The sequence below is a fragment of the Sciurus vulgaris genome (genome assembly GCF_902686455.1).
Source record: "Sciurus vulgaris genome assembly, chromosome: 4".
Lineage (NCBI taxonomy): Eukaryota > Metazoa > Chordata > Mammalia > Rodentia > Sciuridae > Sciurus > Sciurus vulgaris.
The window spans coordinates 153,359,462-153,382,306 of NC_136464.1; the positions used below are offsets into that span (position 1 = coordinate 153,359,462).

At 37.3% G+C, this 22,845-nt stretch overlaps 1 pseudogene across 1 annotated transcript in view; it reads left to right on the plus strand.

Moving 5' to 3' along the window:
• LOC306660299 (BAR/IMD domain-containing adapter protein 2-like 1) overlaps positions 1–18,037 on the plus strand; it is a 49,051-nt pseudogene extending 31,014 nt beyond the window's left edge. Inside the window, exons 2-3 of the transcript in view lie at positions 16,210–16,302; positions 16,384–18,037. The product of the transcript in view is annotated as a BAR/IMD domain-containing adapter protein 2-like 1 (transcript). The remainder of the gene's footprint in view (positions 1–16,209; positions 16,303–16,383) is intronic.
• The last annotated feature ends 4,808 nt before the right edge of the window (positions 18,038–22,845 follow it).

Below are 22,845 nucleotides of genomic sequence, written 5' to 3' on the forward strand. Positions count from 1 at the left end.
ACTCCCATAGCATGAGAAATAAAAGCAAGAATCAATAACTGGGATAGATTCAAACTAAAAATCTTTCTCTCAGCAAAGGAAACTATCAGCAATATGAAGAGAGAGCTTACAGAGTGGGAGAAAATCTTTGCCACTCATACTTCAGATAGAGCACATATTTCCAGAATCTATAAAGAACTCAAAAAACTCTACACCAAGAATACAAATAATTCAATCAACAAATGGGCTAAGGATATGAACAGACACTTCACAGAAGAAGATGTACAAGCAATCAACAGATATATGAAAAAATGTTCAACATCTCTAGGAATAAGAGAAATGCAAATCAAAACCACCCTAAGATTTCATCTCACCCCAATTAGAATGGCAATTATCAAGAAAACAAGCAACAATAGGTGCTGCAGAGGATGTGGGGAAAAAGGTACACTCATACATTGCTGGTGGGGTTGCAAATTAGTGCAGCCACTCTGGAAAGCAGTATGGAGATTCCTCAGAAAGCTTGGAATGGAACCACCATTTGACCCAGCTATCCCACTCCTTGGCCTATACCCAAAGGACTTAAAATCAGCATACTACAGAGAAACAGCCACATCAATGTTCATTGCTGCTCAATTCACCATAGCCAGATTGTGGAACCAACCTAGATGTCCTTCAATTGATGAATGGATAAAGAAACTGTGGCATATATATACAATGGAATATTACTCAGCCATAAAGAATGATAAAATTATGGCATTTGCAGGCAAATGGATGAAATTGGAGGATATCATGCTAAGTGAGATAAGCCAATCTCAAAAAACCAAAGGACTAATTATCTTGCTGATAAACAGATAATGACACATAATGGGGGGTGGGAGGGGGGCAAGAATGGAGGAAGGAGGGACTGTATAGAAGGATAAGAGGGGTGGAGGGGTGGGGGGGGAGGAAAAAATAAGAGAATGAATCAAACACCATTACCCTATGTAGATGTATGATTACACAAATGGTATGCCTCTACTTCATGTACAAACAGAAACAACATGTATCCCATTTGTTTACAATAAAAATAAAATAAATTAAATAAATAAATAAATAAATAAAATAAAAAAATATTTATGCTAAAAAAAGAAGTGACAGTTCAACATTACAGTTTTGGGTGAAGACTAATTAATTTACTCATTATAAGAGTATCTAATTAGTGGGTACCTCCTAGGGAAAAGTTGAATCACATATTATGTTGCAATGGAACCTAAATATTTGCCTTGAATACATGCATGTGTACCAAGTGAGAGGGCAGACAAGGTGGCAGCTTCTTTGACTCTTTGGTCTATCGCAACATTACATGTTACAAAAGTGCTCATATTTAGCCTTTATTTTTGCTTTAAAAGGGAAGGGAGAGGGAATGGGAATAGGAAGGATAGTAGAATGAATCATACTTTCTTATATTCATATATGAAACCTTGAGCTGGGGAAATCGCCCTGGATCCCATTGCCAGAAAGGTCTTTATGAAAGGGCGATAGAGGAAATTTTCACTACCAAGAAAAATGAAGCAGTGATATTAAGACTTGACAAGACACCCCTGGCTTTGAAGATGGAGTGTGGGTCATGCGATACAACCAGTCTCTAAAAGCTGGAAAGCTCAGGAAATAGATGTTCCTTTTGAAGACTCCAGAGGGAATTCAGACCTGCTGACTCCTTGATTTTAAATTTCGGGACAGGAAGAGAATAAATTTGCCTTGTCCTAAACTACTCAGTATGATCATTTGTTATAGTAGCGAAAGTAAACTGGGTCCCCCAAAAAAAAGACCATTTAATGAAGATAATGGTACATCTGTGCACCTTCAAAGGAACAATCCCCTCTCAGCCCACGCCCAACAATGCCTCATTATGTTAGTTTTCTTCTCTTCCTTGGGGAAAACAATTAGTTTTGATTACATTATGTTTTATGTACAGTCTTTATTTACTTTCAAATGATTGTTTGTGTCTTTTATACACTTGTCTTCATTGTTCCCTAGTTTTGTTTAGTCTGGGGTTGAAATGGAATGCAGCATCACTTTTCACATTCAAATAAATGGAACTTTTTTCATTTTACGTTTTTTTCACTCAGCTATAGGGTTTTTACAAAGGGGACAAAACAAATAAGTGAAAGTTGGATATATAAAATCTATTCACTTGAGTAGTCCAAATTTTCATAGCCTATTTACTTATTAAGGTATACTCTGGCATATCTACTAAAGAACACTTTACTTAGAGGAGTGGCTTAAATGGGGTGCAGATAATGCCCAGGATCCTATGTGTGAACAATCGTAAAGAAAATTAAGCAGTCAGCGCCGGCAAGAATATCAGAAAGGACAACCTACCCCTCCCTGTTTTTCAGGTACCATATTTTTAAAATGAATTAAAATTACAAGCTTTTTTTTCCCCCCGCCAACTAATAACTTCTCATTTTACAAGAACTTCTCAGTTCCTTCTTTTCTGCAGTCTCATGTGCATCTGAGGGGAACCCTTTCCTTTCACTAGGTGTACAAAACCCCATTTCTAAAAACCATGTTTGCATGGTTCACAGAATCCAAGTAAACTGCAGCAAGAACTAAGGAATTGGAATCAGGAAATAAAGACTGTTGGGAATCAAGGCATTTACTTTTCCTCTCTGGAGCCAAATATTTCATTATCACCTCTTTGAATATTCTTTTTTTTTTTTTAATTCTGTCAGTTCACTCTTAAACTTTCTATTTCTGAAGATGACTCTCTTTTGTTCTTCTTTTTTTCCTTCCCTCCGTTCCCCTCTCTTTGTACAGGATTTTTCTCCAGATTCTGAAGAACATCGACACAGATTTTCTCTAGAATCTCATGCTTCAGCAACCTGTTCACCATCTCTACATAGGAAAAAAAAAAAAAAAAAAAAAAACACAAAAAGATGCACAATTGGGCCTCTGCTTGGAATTCCAAGATATCCCTGTGGCCAAAGTGACAGAATTTCTCAATTTGGCAACCTGCATAAAGCCCAGTCTCAATACTTGGGAATGAGGCTGTGCTTGGCATTACTCAAAAAAGCCACATTGGTTGGGTCGAGAGGCACAGTTTGCTCAAGAGTGTAGGTTAGGAAGAAGGTGGAGTCATTTCTGATTTAGACAGACAACATTATTTGTTTCTTCTGTAAATTAGTGTTAGGATTGTTCCATTTTACTAGCAAACTCAGGTAAAGTTCTGCAAAATTGAATAACTTGTTCAAGATTATACAACGAGGAGGGGAATAAGTCAAGATTTAAACTGAGAACAAGATCCAAGAAATTAACCATTAGCTAGATAATATTAAGAATTCCTCTATGGTATTAGAGTTACATTTAGACTCATACTGAGAGTAGGAAATTCACTGTTTACAGAGGATTCGAGATGGCAAATTGGAGGAAGGCTACATTTCCTGGTGCTTTCTGGTTAGGGATTTAAGCAGTGGGAGTACCTCTACTCAGCAAGGTGAGTAAAGAGGGAACTCACTGAAATTCAATATCAGGTGGTCAGAGTCCCTCAAAGACTCAGATATTCAGGTGCATTGAACAAAGAACAAGAAAGAATACATTGTAGCCAAACCATTTGTGGCAGCAGCCTAGGTTCCAATTCATTTCAGAGGGGAGGAATAACACACAGAGAGACAGACATCATTACCCTACGTATATGTATGATTACACCAATGGTGTGAAGCTACATCGTGCACAACCATAGAAACGAAAAGATGTACCCCATTTGTGTACAGTAAATCAAAATGTAGTCTGTAAAAATAAAAAAAAAGAAACACAATGAACAAGTATAAATGACCTTTCTTTTTTATTTTTTTATCATTCTACTATCTTCCCTTCCCCCACCCACGCCTGTCCCATTTTCCTCTACACCATCCAAATTTCCTTCATTCTTCTCTCCCCCAATGCCCGCCAACCAACTCTTTATGTATCATCATCCACCTATCGGAGAAAACATTTGGCCTTTGGATTTTTGGGCTTGACCTATTTCACTTAGCAAGATATTTTCCAGCCTCATTCATTTACCAGCAAATGCCAAAATTTTATTCTTCTTTACAGCTGAATACTATTCCATTGTGTATATATAACACAGTTTCTTTGTCCATTCATCAATTGCAGGGCATCTAGGTTGGTTCCACAATCTAGCTATTGTGAATTGGGCTGCTATGAACTGTAGGTGCTGATTTTATGTCCTTTGGTTATAAACCGGGGAGTGGGATAGCTGGGTCAAATGGTGGGTCCATTCCAAGTTTTCTGAGGAATCTTCATACTGCTTTCCAGAGTGGCTGTACCAATTTGCAACTCTACCAGCAATGTATGAGTGTGCCTTTTCCCCACATCCACGCCAACACTTATTATTGCTTGTGTTCTTCATAATAGCCATTTTAATTGGAGTTAGATGAAATCGTAGGGTGATTTTAATTTGCATTTCTCTAATTAGTAGGAATGATGGGCACTTTTTCATGTATTTGTTGATCACCTGTATATCTTCTATTAAGTATTTGTCCAGTTCCTTATCCCATCTATTGATTGGGTTCTTTGTATTTTTGGTGTAAAGTTTTTTTTTCCATAGTAATTTTTCTACACATTTATTTTTATTCAAAATATTAAGAAGTGTTTTACATTTGAAACTGTATTGTAGCTGTTCCAAAAATATGCAAATATATTTATTAACTTTGAAAATCTCAGAAAAAATTGAAGACTATAAAATGAATAGTTAAATAACTAAGTAAATAACTTTTAAAACTTGGGAACTTATAAAATGACACAAGAGTTTGAATAATTTTAGACCCTACCATACAAAACTTATGAATGTAACATCATATGGTGATTGAGAGTCTCTGGTTCTAGATATGGTTATTACTTTACATAAGAAATCCTTTTTTTTATTATTTAAACAAATGGGATACATGTTGTTTCTCTATTTGTACATGGAGTCAAGGCATACTATTTGTGTAATCATAAATTTACATAGGGCAATGTTGTTTGATTCATTCTGTTATTTTCTTCCCTTCCCCCACCACTCCCACCCCTCTTTTCCCTCAATACAGTCCTTCCTTCCTCCATTCTTACCACCCCCCTTATTCCTAACCCTAAACCTAACCCTAACACTAACACCTCCTACCCCCCACTATATGTCCTCATGCGCTTATCAGTGAGATCATTCGTCCTTTAGTTTTTGAGATTGGCTTATCTCACTTAGCATGATATTCTCCAATTTCATGCATTTGCCTGCAAATGCCATAATTTTATCATTCTTCATGGTGGAGCAATATTCCATTGTATATATATGCCACAGTTTCTTTATCCATTCATCAACTGAAGAGCATCTAGGTTGGTTCCACAATCTGGCTATTGTGAATTGAGCAGCTATGAACATTGATGTGGCTGTTTCTCTGTAGTACGCTGATTTTAAACCCTTTGGGTATAGGCCAAAGAGTGGGATAGCTGGGTCAAATGGTGGTTCCATTCCAAGTTTTCTGAGGAATCTCTACACTGCTTTCCAGAGTGGCTGCACTAATTTGCAACCCCATCAGCAATGTATGAGTGTACCTTTCTCCCCACATCCTCGCCAACAACTATTGTTGCTTGTATTCTTGATAATCACCATTCTAATTGGGGTGAGATGGAATCATCAGGTAGTTTTGATTTGCATTTCTCTTATTACTAGAGATGTTGAACATTTTTTCATATATCTGTTGATTGCTTGTACATCTTCTTCTGTGAAGTGTCTGTTCATTTCCTTAGCCCATTTGTTGATTGGATTATTTGTATTCCTCGTGTACAGTTCTTTGAGTTCTTTATAGATTCTGGAAATTAGCGCTCTATCTGAAGTATGAGTGGCAAAGATATTCTTCCACACTGTAGGCTCTCTCTTCACATTACTGATAGTTTCCTTTGCTGAGATAAAGCTTTTTAGTTTGAATCTATCCCAGTTATTGATTCTTGCTTTTATTTCTCATGCTATGGGAGTACTGTTAAGGAAGTCTGATCCTAAGCCAACACGTTGAAGACTTGGACCTACTTTTTTCTATAAGATGAAGGGTCTCTTGTCGGATTCCGAGGTCCTTGATCCATTTTGAGTTGAGTTTTGTGCAGGGTGAGAGATAGGAGTTTAATTTCATTCTGTTGCATATGGATTTCCAGTTTTCCCAGCACCATGTGTTCAAGAGGCTACCTTTTCTTCATTGCGTATTTTTGGCACCTTTGTCTAGTATGAGAAAATTGTATTTATTTGGGTTTGTGTCCATGTCCTCTATTCTGTACCATTGATCTACCTGTCTATTTTGGTACCAACACCATGCCATTTTGTTACTATTGCTTTGTAGTAGAGTTGAAGATCTGGTATTGCAATACCCGCTGCTTCGCTCTTTCTACTGAGAATTGCTTTAGCTATTCTGGGTTTTTTATTCTTCCAGATGAATTTCATAATTGCTTGCTCTATTTCTGTAAGGTACATTATTGGGATTTTAATTGGAATTGCATTGAATCTGTATAGCACTTTAGGTAGTATGGCCATTTTGACAATATTAATTCTGCGTATCCAAGAACATGGGAGATCTTTCCATCTTCTAAGGTGTTCTTTAATTTCTTTCTTTAGTGTTCTGTAGTTCTCATTGTAGAGGTCTTTCACCTCTTTTGTGAGATTGATTCCCAAGTATTTTATTTTTTTCGATGCTATTGTGAATGGGGTAGTTTTCCTAATTTCTCTTTCTGAAGATTCATCACTTTTGTATAAAAATGCATTGGATTTATGAGCATTGATCCTGTAACCTGCTACTTTACTGAAATCACTTATGAGTTCTAAGAGTTTTCTGGTGGAATTTCCAGGTTCCTCTAAATATATAATCATTTCATCAGCAAACAGGGATAATTTGAGTTCTTCTTTTCCAATTCATATCCCTTTAATTTCTTTGGTTTGTCTAATTGCTCTGGCTAGAGTCTCAAGGATGATGTTGAATAGAAGTGGTGAAAGAGGGCATCCCTGCCTTGTTCCAGTTTTTAGGGGGAATGCTTTCAGTTTTTCACCATTTAGAATGATATTGGCCATGGGCTTAGCATAGATGGCCTTCACAACGTTAAGGAATGTTCCCACTACCCCAATTTTTTCTAGTGTTTTGAGCATGAATGGATGCTTTTTCTGCATCTATTGAAATAATCATGTGATTCTTAACTTTTAGTCTGTTGATATGGTGAATGACATCTATTGATTTCCGGATGTTGAACCAACCTTGCATCCCTGGGATAAAACCCACTTGATCGTGGTGCACTATCTTTTTAATATTTTTTTATGCGATTTGCTAAAATTTTGTTGAGAATTTTTGCGTTGATGTTCACTAAGGATATTGGTCTGAAATTTTCTTTCCTCGATGTGTCTCTGTCTGGTTTAGGTATCAGGGTGATATCGGCTTCATAGAATGAGTTTGGGAGGGTTCCCTCCTCTTCTATTTCATGGAATACTTTGAGGAGTATTGGAATGAGCTCTTCTTTAAAGGTTTTGTAGAACTCGTCTGAGAACCCATCTGGTCCCGGACTTTTCTTTGTTGGTAGGCTTTTGATGACCTCTTCTATTTCATTGCTTGAAATTGATTTATTTAAGTTGTATATGTCCTCCTCATTCAGTTTAGGTAATTCATATGTCTCTAGAAACTTGTTGATGTCTTCGAGGTTTTCTGTTCTGTTTGAGTATAGACTTTCAAAATAGCTTCTAATTATGTTTTGTATTTCACTCGTGTCTGTTGTGATATTTCCTTGTTCATTCCAAATTTTAGTAATTTGAGTTTTCTCCCTCTTTCTTTTTGTTAGTGTGGCTAAGGGTTTATCAATTTTGTTTATTTTTTCAAAGAACCAACTATTTATTTTGTTAATTTTCTGATTGTTTCTTTTGTTCCAATTTCGTTGATTTTGGCTCTGATTTTAACTATTTCCTGTCCTCTACTACTTTTGGTGTTGGTCTGCTCTTCTTTTTCTAGGGCTTTGAGCTGTAGTGTTAGGTCGTTTATTTGTTGATTTCTACTTCTTTTGTTGAATGCACCCCATGAAATAAATCTTCCTCTAAATACTGATTTCATAGTGTCCCAGAGATTTTGATATGATGTGTCTTTGTTCTCGTTTACTTCTACGAATTTTTTTATTTCCCTCCTGATGTCTTCTGTTATCCATTCATCATATAATAGTGTATTATTTAATCTCCAGGTATTGGAGAAGTTTCTGTTTTTTATTCTGTCATTTATTTCTAATTTCAATCCATTATGATCTGATAGAGTACAAGGTAGTATCTCTATCTTCTTGTATTTGCTAACAGTAGCTTTGTGGCATAAAACATGGTCTATTTTAGAGAAGGATCCATGTGCTGCTGAGAAGAAAGTGTATTCCTTCTTTGTTGGATGGTATATTCTATATAAGTCGGTTAAGTCTAAATTGTTGATTGTGTTATTGAGATCTATGGTTTCTTTATTCAATTTGTGTTTGGAAGATCTACCCAGCGGTGAGAGAGGTGTGTTAAAATCACCTAGTATTATTGTGTTGTGGTCTATTTGATTTCTGGAATTGAGAAGGACTTGTTTGACATACATGGATGAGCCAATATTCAGGGCATAGATATTTATGATTGTTATGTCTTGCTGATTTATGCTTCCCTTAAGCAGTATATAATGTCCTTCTTTATCCCTTCTGACTAGTTTTGTCTTGAAGTCCACATTATCTGAAATGAGGATGGATACTCCAGCTTTTTTGCTGTGTCCATGTGCATGGTATGTTTTTTCCCATCTTTTCACCTTTAGTATATGGGTATCTCTTTCTATGAGATGAATCTCTTGCAGGCAGCAAATTGTTGGATTTTTCTTTTTAATCCATTCTGCCAGTCTATGTCTTTTGATTGATGAGTTCAGGCCATTAACATTCAGGGTTATTATTGTGATATGATTTGTATTCCCAGTCATTTGACTCATTTTTGTTTTTTGACATGATTTGGTTTCTCCTTTATTTGGCTATTCCTTTAGGTTAGTTCCTCCCTTTGCTGATTTGCATCATTGTTTATCATCTCTTCCTCATGGAATATTTTGCTGAGCATATTCTGTAATGCTGGCTTTCTTTTTGTAAATTCCTTTAGCTTTTGTTTATCATGGAAGGATCTTATTTCGTCATCAAATCTGAAAGAAAGTTTTGCTGGGTATAAGATTCTTGGTTGGCATCCATTTTCTTTCAGGGCTTGAAAAATGTTGTACCAGGCCCTTCTAGCTTTTAGGGTCTGGATTGAAAAATCTGCTGATATTCTTATTGGTTTCCCCCTGAATGTAATTTGATTCTTTTCTCTCATGACCTTTAAAATTCTGTCTTTATTTTGTATGTTAGGTATTTTCATAGTAATGTGCCTTGGTGTGGGTCTGTTGTAATTTTGTATATTTGGAGTCCTATAAGCCTCTTGAACTTGGTTTTCCATTTCATTCTTCAGATTTGGGAAATTTTCTGATATTATTTCATTGAATAGATTGTTCATTCCTTTGTTTGTTTCTCTAAGCCTTCCTCAATCCCAATAATTCTTAAATTTGGCCTTTTCATGATATCCCATAATTCTTGTAGATTCTGTTCATGATTTCTTACCATCTTCTCTGTTTGGTCAACTTTGTTTTCAAGATTAAATATTTTGTCTTCAATGTCTGAGGTTCTATCTTCCAGGTGTTCTATCCTATTGGTTATGCTTTCTATGGAGTTTTTGACTTGTTTTATTGTTTCCTTCATTTCACGGATTTCTGTTTGTTTGGTTTTTTTTTTCAGTATCTCTAAATCTTTATTGAAATGATCTCTTGCTTCCCGTATTTGGTCTTTTAACTGTTGATTGGTGCGATCATTTAATGCCTGCATTTGCTCTTTCATCTCCTTGTTTGCTTCCCTGATTGTTTTAATTATGTACTTTCTGAACTCCCTTTCTGACATTTCTTCTGCTGTGCTGTCATTGGATTTTATTGATATAGTATCTAGGTTCGTTTGGGACATTTTCTTCCCTTGTTTTCTCATATTGGTCAGATGTCAGTGGGACTCTGTGATATTGCAGATTTCCTCTATTGGCTTATAGTGTCCCTGTAGATTTCGGGTGTATCACCTCCCAGCCTTCAGTAGCCTGAAGTCTTGGAGTAACTTGATAATGCAGTGCTTCCGAAGAAAGCTGCTCCTAGCCTCCTACTGGTTCCAGGGCTTGGAGCTGGCTCTGTGTGGAAAGGCTCTCACTGGGGGGCCTGCTCCGAGAAGCAGCCGTGTGGGAGAAGCCCACCACCGGAGTGCGCAGGGCTGCCTGGGAAGACTCTAGCTGCCCTGGCCTACTCTGATAAGCCTCCCGAATCTGGGCCTGCTGCCCAGGCCAAGCTTCACCTGGTGGGGAGACTCACCCCCTGGCTCTCTTTTAGTCCAAGTCTCTCAATGCCTCCCCTTCTTGAATCCTGGGTTCTGGAGTGACTAGAGATGCAGTCACCCTCTAGTCTGCCATCGTGGATGACCCCATGGAAAGAGCCTGTGGCCGGAGGGGGCAGGGCTGCCTGGAGAAGTCTCTGGCTGCCCTGCCCTGGTCCCAGGCTGCTTGCGGGTCGGAGTTCTCCGCTGGCTAGGGGACTTGTGGCTGGCTCTGTGTAGAAAGGCCCTCAATGGGTGGTCTGCTCTGAGAAGCTAGCCTTGAAAGGCACCTCCCACCTGAGGGAGTCAGCCTGCTTGGGGGAGTCCCTGGCTGCCCTGTCCTGGTCCCTGAAGCTGCCTGCAGGCCGAAGCTCACTGCCCTGGCTCAGGGACTTGGAGCTGGTTCTGTGCTCTCACTGGGGGGCCTGCTCCGAGAAGCTGGAGAAGCTGGCCGTATGGGAGGAGCCCACCACTGGAGTGCCTGGTGTAAAGTTTTTAAAGTTCTTTATAAACTTTGGAGATGAGTGGTCTGTCTGAAGTGCATGTGGCAAAGATTTTTCTCCCACTGTAGGCTCTCTTTTCACATTATTGATTGTTTCCTTTGCTGAGAAAAAGGTTTTTAGTTTGAATCTATCCCATTTATTGATTCTTGCTTTTATTTCTTGCACTATGGGGGTCTTGTTAAAGAAGTCTGGTCCTAAGCCAAGGTGATGGAGATTTGGGCCCACATACGTATGGTTTTCATACCCACATACGTATGGTTATCTCATACTAGACAAAGGTACCAAAAACTTGCAATGGAGAAAAGATAGCCTCTTCAACAAATTCTGCTGGCAAAACTGGAAATCCATATGCAGTAAGATGAATTAAACCCCTGTCTCTTACTCTTCACAAAACTCAACTCATAATGGATCAAGGATCTAGGAATTAGACCTGAGACCCTTCACTAAACAACCATTCTTAATGTTGATTCCTCTATATAAGATACTCCTTTCTGTTCCTAAACTTTAAATGCTTTATGAAGAACCTCTTTCAGCACCAAATGCAGGAGACCCCTGATGCCCAGGCACATACTATTTATCAGTTGACTAATTTTTCCTGGAAGTAGGGTCTGTACAATGCTAAGGTGGAAGCATCCGGCCATCTTACAACAAGACTCCTCATTATGGTTCATATATGAGATATTCCCACAATGTTCCTCTTAATGCAGGAATACTCAGAAGTAAAATGATTATTTTATGAGAGCTATAACCTAAGCAGTGCACCCTAGTTTGAATATGATTGCATTGTAACTGTAGGCCGCTAGGGAGTGGCTGGAGGAGATGGGTCATTGGGGGCATGCCCTGGAAGGGTACATCTTCCCTGTGCCCCACAACCTCTGCTTCCTGACCCCACCATGAACTTAGCAGCTTTCTGCCACTGGGCCCTTCCACCATGATGTGCTGCCTCACCTTGGGCCCAGAGTAATGGAGTCAGCTATTTGTGGACTGAGATCTCCAAAATTGTGAGCCCCAAATAAAAATTACCTCCTCCAAGTTGTTCTTGTCAGGTATTTAGGTTCCAGCAATGCAAAAGCTAACTAAAACCCTTTTCTTCCTGGCAGAAGTAAGACAAAAATAAATCATTTACTGTGTTTACTCATTAATTTTTAAAGTTCAGTCTTTGGATACTTTGTTTCTAATTTAAGTTGTTTGTACTTCCATTGGAGTCAAATATTATACTTCTTACTGGACTGTACCAAAGGGAGAGAGGCAGACAAAAACAGAGACAGAGGAGTGTGAAAATCCCACACACTACTAATAAATATGTCTTGGTCTCTGACTTGAGAAGATTTAAAGATTCTCTAGGACTTGAACTGCATCCATGCTGAATTGGTGAATGAATTCCATGTGCCTTTTAAAAAGCAACTTGTAGAACTGTTGCTTTTTATGCCTCAGAATTTACATAAATTCATATTATAACATAAATCACGGGGCCTAGAGAAAGGGAAATGTGTGTTATGTTTCTCCACTCCTGTTGGGAATAACCACATATGGTTCTTATTTTAAGTATTAACTGCATTAATTGACTTGATAGACAGTAACTGTTGGAATGGTTTACTAGAAATATTAATTTGGCACATTGGCTAAGATCATTACACTGTTTCAAAATGGGTGTTGATTAACAAACACTTAGTGATTCTGTGTATGTGTATTTGACTTCCTGAGTTTTGTGCTACTTTCCCCCAAGGACTTGAAAACATTTAAAGTGCCTTTTATTTTTCTTAAAAAGAGAATTATACACTCTATCTAGCATATGATTTATTTCACTGTCAACAAAGATCGTAAGTAAAAGAATTATCTTTAGTCAGGTCCTAATACCTATCAAGTAAAAAATTAATATCTGTAGATATTTATGGACCACATAACACATGTAGAAAATCCAACTATATAGGATATGAAAGACAAAAGTGTCACATGTTACACAATAGAGGAAGAATTATAAATGTGATTTTAATGCCTTTACTCTTGTGTTTCCAGAAACCATATATTAGAAATAACAAGATTGGCAAATAGGGACATACCAAGGAGGCTGAGGCAGGAGGATCACAAGGTTGGAGGCCAGTCTTGTTAATTTATTGAGATCCTGTCTTAAAATTTTAACAAAATGAAAAGGACTGGGGATGAAGCTCAGGGGTAGAGTGCTTCCATAGCCTATGTGAGATCCTAAGTTCAATTCCCAGTACCAAAAAAATAAACAAAATAATAAAAAATTAAAATCTTAGAATAAGCTCAGCCTTCTTCTATTTCCACAAGTCAATCTGAACAGACAAACTCATTGAAAAATAATTCTGGAAATATTTCTAAAAACATAATTGAAAGAAACATTAATTATCGATTGTTCCTCAGATTTAGAATGAAAATTAAAAACTGAGTTTTAACCCACTCATAAATGATATGTTACATGGGAATTTATTTTTTCCATATATTTGTTGGTGCATTACAATCATGCATAATGATGGATTTTTGTTATATATTTGTTACATGATATAATAACATAATTTGGTCAATATCATTTCCTAGTATTTCCCCTTTCCTTCCTTCCTTCCCCTGGTACCTTTTCTTTACTCTACTGATCTTTCTTTGATTTTCATGAGAATCCGCCCCCACATACATACCTTTCTTTTCCTTTTTCTTCTCTACCTTCCACATATGAAAGAAAACATACAACTCTTGACTTTCTGACTTGGGGTTATTTTGCTTAACACAATTTTCTCAAGTTCCATCAATTTTCCTGAAAATGACATAATTAGAGTCTTCTTTATGGCTGAATAAAATTCAGTTGTGTGCATCTACATATCACATTTTCTTTGTCCATTCTTCTTCTGATGAACTCCTGGACCGGGCCCGTAGATTGGCTATTGTGAATTATGCGGCTATAAACATGTGCATGCATGTGTCACTATAGCATGCTGTCATTTGGAGGGGCTCTGGCCCAGGAAACAGACTTGGGGTTTGGCAGGTGGAAGCAGATGCAAGACCTGTTAGTACAGTAGACATGCTTTATTCAGTGGTGGCCACAGCCATTAGCCAGCCCCCAGCTTCAGCTTCAGTCCCTAGCCAGTTCCATTTTAGCTGGTCCCTAGCCCATTTCCATAGGCCCTTTTCATATGCTGGTCAAACAAAGAAGGCACACTGCCCACAGTTACCTAAGGAGGCACATGCTCACATGTTAATGTTTATGACCTTGAGTCTATAATTGAAAATCATAAGTGTTTCTGGCCTTGTCTAACCATAACATAGCCAGTTTCCAGCCCTGGCTACATATTAAAAACATAACATAGCCCACCAGAAGCCACATCAAGGAAGCCTAACAATAGCCATTTTGGTCCTGCTCCAACATATGTTGATTGTAATTCTTTAGGATAAATACCAAGGATTACATAGCTGGGTCATATGGGTGTTCCATGCCTAGTCTTTTGAGGACCCTCCATACTGATTTTCACAGTGGTTGTACTAATTTACAATTCTACCAACAGTATAAAACCATTCCTTTTTCTTTATATCCTTTCCAGCATTTAATATCGTTTCTATTCTTATGGTTTCCATTCTAATTGGAGGGGGTCTCAGTGCAGTTTCATTTGCATTTCACTAATTGCTAATGATGTTAAACGTTTTTTCCTATATTTGTTAGTCAATTATGTTTCTTCTTTTTAAAAGTGACTATTTAGTTCATTTTCCCATTTATTAATTGGGATATTTGTTTTATAGTGTTGTTTTTTTTTTTTTTTTTTGAGTTCTTTATATGTTCTGGATATTACTCCTTTGTCAGAGAAGTAGCTAGCAAAGATTTTCCTCCTGTTCAATAGGTTCTCTCTTTACATTATTAATTATTTCCTTTGTTGTGCAAATGCTTTTGAATTTGATGTCATTTGATTTATTAATGTTGGTATTATTTCCTGAGCTTTAAGAGTCCCAATGAGAAAAGTGTTGCCTGAACCTATATGTTGGGTAGTTGACCCTAAATTTTCTTCTAGGACTTCCATAGTTTCTGATCCAATTCGTAGGTTTGATCCAATTGGATTTGACCTTTGTGCAGGGGGACAGATAAGGATCTAATCTTATTCTATATATAGATAACTAGTTTTCCCAGCACCATTTATTCAAAAGGCTGTCTTTTCTCCAATGTATGTTTTTGGCACCATTGCCATGGATTAGATGACTATATCTCTGTGGGTTTGTTCTGTGTCTTCTATACTGTTCCATTGGTCTATGTGTCTGTTTTTATACCAATACCATACAGTTTTTACTGTATCTTTGTAGTATAATATGAAGTCAGGTATTGTAATGCTTCCAGCATTACTTTTTTGGCTTGGAGTTTCTTTGACTAGTCTAGATCTTTTACTTTTATAACAGAAATTTAGGACTATTTTTCCTTCTTCTGTGAAGACTGTCAATGGTATTTTGATGGGACTTGCATTGAAGCTGCATATTGCTTTTGGTAATATGGACATTTTAACAATAATAATTTAGCTTATCCATGAACATAGAAGGTCTTTCCATCTTCCATCTTCTTATGTCTTCTTCAATTTCTTTCTTCAATGTTCTGTAGTTTTCATTATAGAGGTTTTCACCTCCATGATTAGATTTATTCCTAGGGTTTTTGTTTTTTGTTTGTGTTGTTGCTTGAGGTTACTGTGAATGGAATTCTTTTTCTGATTTCTTTTTCAGGAGATTCATCACTGGTGTATAGGAAAGCTATTGATTTTTGTATATTAATGTTAGAACCTGCTACTTTGCTTAATTTGTTTATTAGCTCCAGCAGTCTTCTGGTGGATATTTTTTATTCTACTAAGTATAGGATCATATCATCTGCAAAAAATGGTAATTTGACTTCTTCCTTCATCCCTTTTATTTTCCTTTCTTGCCTAATTGCCCAGGCTAGAATTTCTAATACTCTGTTGAATAGGACTGGTCAGAGTAGACATCTTATCTTGTTCTGGATTTGAGAAGTTTTCAGGTTTTCCCCATTCACTATGATGTTAGATTTCAGTTTTTTGTACATAAGCTTTATGACTTTGAACTACATTACTTCCACCCCTAGTATCCTATGTGCTTTTATTATGAATGTGGTGCTGAATTTTCTTGAAAACTCTCTCTGCGTTGATGTAGATGACTCTGCCTTTGGACTCTATTTATTAAAATTTAATTCTATTTATTGAAATTTATTGAGTTGTCTGTATTAAACTTTCCTTACAACCCTTAGATAAAATCAACATGGCCATTATGTACAATCTCTTTAATAGTTCTTGAATATGACTTGCTAATATTTTATTAAGAATGTTTTCAGGGCCCCAGCGGCCCTGCAGGTCTCAGGTGGGGTCACCCGTCACGCCGACGGCCGCTTCTCCTCCGCGCAGAGGCAGCTTTTGACGTTTTGTCAGTAAGGACGCGCTCGAGCTCGCCTGGGCCGGCGGCTGCAGCCACGTCGCCGGAGCCAGAGTTGGTGAACCAGCTCACCTAGAACACCTACCGGAATGTTATGGAACAATTTAATCCGGGGCTACGAAATTTAATAAACCTAGGAAAAAATCATGAAAAAGCTGTGAATGCTATGATCCTGGCAGGAAAAGCCTACCGTGATGGAGGGGCCAAGATCGGGGAAAGTGCCCCCGGGTCTCCAGTGTCACCCGAGCTGGGCCACGTCCTCAGAGATTTCAAGCACCCACCAGAAGCTCAGTGAGACTCTGGATGAGAATTTCAAAAAATTCCATAAGGAGATTATCCACGAGCTGGAGAAGAAGACAGAACTGGATGTAAAATATATGAACGCTACTCTAAAAAGATACCACGCAGAACACAGAAGTAAATTAGATTCTTTGGAGAAATCTCACACTGAGTTGAAGAAGATCAGAAGGAAAAGTCAAGGAGGACGAAACGCCCGAAAGTACAAACACAAAGAAATCGAGTATCAGAACTACTTAATTCCAAACTGCCCAGGTGGCAGGAAACCTGTTGTGATGCCACCAAAGTGCCAGAGAAAATCATGAACGTGGTAGAAGAAATAAAGACTCCAATCTCTACCCCTGTGTCTGGGACCCCCCAGCCATCACCCATGATTGAAAGAAGCAACACGATTGGGAAAGATTACGCCACCCTTTCTTCAAAGACGTCCCCAGCTCCTTCGGCCAGAGCGCGTACCCGTCCTCTGACATGTTCAATAACCCAGCAAGAGTTGCATGGAATTCAAAAAGGATAATTAATTCAACAGGCACCTCAGAAGATGCCAGTTTACAGCGTTCCATTTCGGTCCCATCTGGCCTGAACCTGATGAAAAAACACAAAAGACCATCTTCCCTCACACTGCTGGCACCAACAAGACCCTGCTCGGCTTGGCACAGGGAAATGTCACCACGCTGCTCATCCCTAAGGAGAAGGACGGCGGCTCTATGGGGAGCACGATGACACCAAAGCGAGGGGTTGGCTCCCGTCATCATATGCAATGTCGTTGGAAGAAAATGCAAAGGAATCAGTGACAATGCCTACACCGAGCCCTGCGCCGGTGAGAAGTGACAGCACTGTGGACCTGTCTGAGAAGGGCAGCATGGCCATCCCCCTCCTGACTCCCTGGAGTGCTTGTCCGCTGGAGCAGCTGCTAAAAAGAGAGTCGATGTTGCCAAAAACACTCCACCTTTAAAGCACTGGCATCCAAATCAGAAACCGCATCTCCTAGTGATGCAAACTGGACCCCAAAGCCACCCTTTCTCAGTGGAGAAAATCCCTTTGCTGCTGTGGAACTTCGACCATAGTGACAAATGATCCATCTGCACTGATCATTCGATGAAGAGGCCCAGGACCCTCCTGGTTCCTCTGGTGTTAAGTTCTCACTGCACACTGATAGGTATATTGTCTGACAAGTGCTGGGACTCACATGCTTCACCCAAGGGTGCCTGATTTCCAATGTATCCCACTCGAGCAAATCGATGCATTTTCTCAATTTAGTTTTAGCATAGTTGGGTTTACACATTTGTGTCTTTAAGATAAGTGAATAATAGTTTAGTGAGCAGCTCAATCATTTGAAGTATTTTCTTCCTATTCTGTTAAAAAAAAAAAAAAAAGTAAATGAGGTTCCGACCCTTACTACATCTTTAATATTCTATGATTTTTTAAAACAATAACTGCCAGAATAAAGGATAGTCTATGCTTTCATGGTTGGCTTTCTGCACCTGAATGCGAATGAGACCATGGTTTTATTTTATGAATCATGTGCTCTTAAGTAGCATTATGAAGTTTATCTGAAGAAAATATTGTGTAAAGTTTGCATCTTGGCATGCAAATCATAATTTTAAGCAATATAAATTATGAAAACATTAAAAAATGAATGTTTTCATCTAAGTTCATCAGGAATATCTGATCTGTAGTTTTCTCTCCTTAATGTGTCCTTACATGGTCTTGGTATGAGGATGACACTGGCTTCATACAATGAATTTGGAAGTGTTCAATCCCATTCTATTTCATGGAACAATTTGTGGTGCATTGGCATTACTTCTTCTTTAAAGATCTAATGGATTTCAGCTGAGAATCTATCTAGACCTGAACTTTTCTTAGTTGGAGGACTTTTTTTTTACGACGGCTATCTCATTGCTAGTTACTCATCTGTTTAGGTTTTCTATGTTCTCTTGATCAAATTTTGGCAGGTCATATGTGTATAGAAATGTATTTGTTTTTCAATTTATGGGTGTATAAGTTTTCAAAATAGTCCTAATGATACCCTGGATTTCTGTGACATCTGTGGTAAATTCTCCTTTTTCATCTTTAATTTTAATTTGGGTCTTCTATTATTTTTTTTATTCTCTAATTCATTGATTTTGGCTCTGATCTTTATTATTTCCTTCTTTCTACTGCTTTTGAAATGGGTTTCTTTTTGTTTCCCAAGGGCCTTGAGATGAATTGTTAGGTTTTTAAATTTGGGGTGTTTCTGCTCTTATTTCTTATGTCATCACTCATAGCTATAAACTTTCCTCTGAAAACCACCTTCAGAGAATCCCAGAGGTTTTGGTATGTCATGTCACTATTTTTATTTGATTCTAATAATTTTTAAATTTCTCCCCTGATTTATTCTATCATCCATTAATTATTCAAAAGTGTATTATTTAATCTCCATATGTTTATAGAATTTCTGTAGTTTGTTGGGGTTGGGGGGATTAATTTCTAATTCCTAATTTCATTCCATTATGGTTAGGTAGTATGTAAGGAATTAAATCACTTTTCAAAAAAATACTTAGAGTTACTTTGTGGCCTAAAATATAATCTACTTTGGAGATGATTCTAAAAGCAGCTGAGAAGAAAATGAATTCAGTTGTTCTTGGATGAAATATTCTATAGATGTCTGTTGAGCCCACTTGATTTATAATACTTTTAGGTCTAAAGAGTCCTTACTGAGTTTGATGTCTGAATGACCTTCAGTTGCTTAGAGAGGGGTCTTGAAATCATGTAGTATTATTATACTGGGGTCTATCTGAGTGTTTAAGTACTGCCTGTCTTATGTACTTAGGTATACCAATGATTGGGGCATGAATATTTACTATCATTACATCTTTTTGTTGAAATGCTTCCTTTACCAATTAAGGTAACCTTCTTTGTCTCTTCTAATTAATTTTAGCTTGAAGTTTGCATTGTTGAATATGAGAGTAGCTACTCCTGCTTGTTTTGGAAGTCCATTTGAATGTATATCAATTTTCATTCTTTCTCTTTCAGCCTGTGATTGTCTTTGCCTGTAAGGTGAGTTTCTTGCAAGAAATTTATACTTGGGGCTTGTTTTTCCATTCACTCTGCCAGATTATGTACTTTAATTATAAAGTTGAGATGATTAATTTTAGTGTTATTATAGAGATGTTTATTAATTCCTGCCACTTAGATTTATTTCTAATGTTTAACTTTGTCCTGTTTCTCATTTGCTTAAATAATCTTGTCCATTTGTGAGCTCTGGGGTTTATTTTCTATTTTTTTCTATAAAGCATATTTTATGTTGTGTTGGCTTAAGAGTAATGAATTATTTCAGTTTATGTTTATCTTTGAAGGTTTTTATTTCTTCTTCAATTTTGAAGGACTACTTTGCCCATTTATAGCAATCTTGTTTGAGAGGAATTTTTCTTTCAAGGCTTGGACCACATCATTCCAAGCTCTCCTGAATTTTAGAGTTCGTACCTCAAAATCAGAAGTAATTCTGGTTGGCTTGCCTCTAAATGTGACCTGATATCTTTCTCTTGAGGCTTTTAAAATTCTATCCTTTCTGTCCGTGTTAGGCATTTTAATTATGTGTCATGAAGAAGTTCTTTTTGAATCTTGTCTATTTGGTGTTCTGAATTCCTCATGTATCTGGATGTTTATCTCATACTCAAGGTTCAGAAAATTTTCTGTTGTTATTTCTCTTAGTGGTTATCTATGCCATCAGCCTGCATCTCATAACCCTCCTCAATTCCAGTGAGTCTTAAATTTTGTCTTTTCATGTGGCACCAGAGTTCTTGTATATTCTGGTCAAAGTTACAATTTTTTAAAATATTGTCTGAATGTTCAAGACTGGCCACTTTGTGTTCCTGCACTTGTCAGTACAGTATGGCAATATTTGCTATGACCTCTCAGGTTCCCACAGCAAACAAGCTAAAACTGGCCCCCTCAAAATAGCTCCATGTCTCAGCTCTCCACTTGTAAGTTGAGAAACACAGAGCAATTTTCAAACACAGGTTTGCTGTGCAGTCTTTGGATCAACTAATTTCAGGCTGCCTTTCTGATGTACAGGCTTTTCTGTGCCAAACTTATTCATGTTGTTTCTCTCTGTGTTTGTTCTCTCTCTCTTCTGCAGTAAACTGGTGCTTTTACCACAACTGGTTTAGCTCCAATGTATTCTTTCTCATCCTTCATTCAATGCACTCATATTTCTGAGTCTCAGAGAATTTGACTGATATTGAATTTCAGTGAATTCTTTCTGTCATTCATCTTATTGAGAAGCAATAATCTGATGGTTAAACTTTGAGCCTGGAAGCAATGGGAAGTACAAACTTCTTCTAATATGACAGCTTTAATTACCTGGGAATTTTAAATGTCTGTTTTATTCCTCGTCATTGACAAGGGCAAAAAAGCAATTAAGATTGAACTATGTTACTGAAACTAGCTTTTTTTTCATTATCTTTTGTTTTTACTCTGGTAGATGTTGACATAAATTTTGAAAAGATATTTTTGGTGAAAAACTTCCAATAGGAGTGTCTACAGAGACAATTAAAAAAATAGAAGTTATTATTATGATCAATTTTTTTAGCTCTGTGATCGGAAAAAGTTCAGAAGACAGCATACCAGTCATGTGATTCCACAACTGTTTTTTTAAAGCTGGTTTCAGATAAAGTAGACTATGTATATTCTGTTGAATGTACATACTGGCTCTTCAATAACTCAGTATGCTCATTTTTTAATTCAGAAAGGAATATTATTCCCACCAAACCAATAATCCATTTCCTTCCATGATCCATCCCTCTGCTTCAGAGTAACTTAAGCTAACACAAAGCCTTCTGGGAATGTGAGATGTTCCATAAACATATTCAGAATATCACCTCTTATAAGGCATAAAATCACTGGTGCAATCCTCAATAGCAAACCTCAAATTGTATGTACCCAAGTGCAGGATACCTAAGAGTCTGACAAAGGTAAAATTAGTATTCCTAAACTATTAGTATTTTAGTATAAGTAGATAAAACAATGCTTCAACTAAACCCTGGACTTGTCATCCACTTGGGAAGGGAGAGGTCAGGCTATTCTACTATCCCTTTGGTAGTAAATCATAAGGTCCAAGCTGCCCCAGGAAAGGAATCTTGGGTCAGAATGCTCTTTCCAGCTATCAACCACCCTTGCAAGGAGTCATCTGAGAGCTATTATCCTATTGTGGGACACAACACACATTGCCCTGGGATAGGGACCTCACTGGTACCTCACAGCCTTCAGTGCACTTAACTCAGTTTCATCCACTCATCAGAAAGCATGAATAAAATCATGGCATGTCCAGGTGTAAATCAAGCTTTTGAAAAGAAAGATTTTGTGCAACTGGTTTTCCTTTGTAGCAGTCATTTTTGACAGTGGTGAAATCTGTCTGCCTTCTTGGAATAATCGTTTAAATACTTAGAATTAAAAAGAAAAGCATTATGGTGAAAGAAAGGTATCAAAATATTGAACAATTAAACTTAGAATAAAATGTAGGCTCTTTATTACTACTATCATGATGCACAACATGTTTTAGTTAAGGATGAGCTGAGCCTTATGCATGATGGTGGTCTCATAAGATTTTACCACCTAGTAATATTATAGCCACCTTAATTTGTGTAAGTACACTCTGTGATGTCCACACAACAGTGAAATAGACAGTGTACTTCTCAGAATGTGTTCCCATCATTTAACAATGCCATTAAACAGAAGGTCTAGTGGTTGGCCTATTAAATACAATAATTTCAAAGTACTGATTAGTATAAATAATATTCAAGCATAATTTAAAGAGCAGTGATATTAAATGATATTCTAATTATTTATACTGGTAACAAGTCACAGGTTCTACTAACCCTGTGGTTTAGTTGTTTATATTTGTAATCAAAAGAAATGCCAAATCTTGGTTAGAGATAAGTGAAACTAAAGACTTCATTTATCCCTATTTCAGTCTCTGGGTCCCAACTTGATATAGCAATAGTTTACCAAAGATAGAATCCCTCCTGAGAATAGGAAATAAAAAGGAAAAGAAAAATTAGAACTCAAAATTATCAAGAAATTCCAATAAATTCAAATAAAAGTAAGTATAGAAAATTGCTTCTAAAAATAATATAAATATTACCAGGTAATAAGACACATATTCAGAACTGGTTTGAATCCTCTGGTAGAAAGAAGCTAAATCACAATATTTTTATTCAGATCTGCCTGTTGTTTATTCCAGACATCAGTTTCCCCATCTATA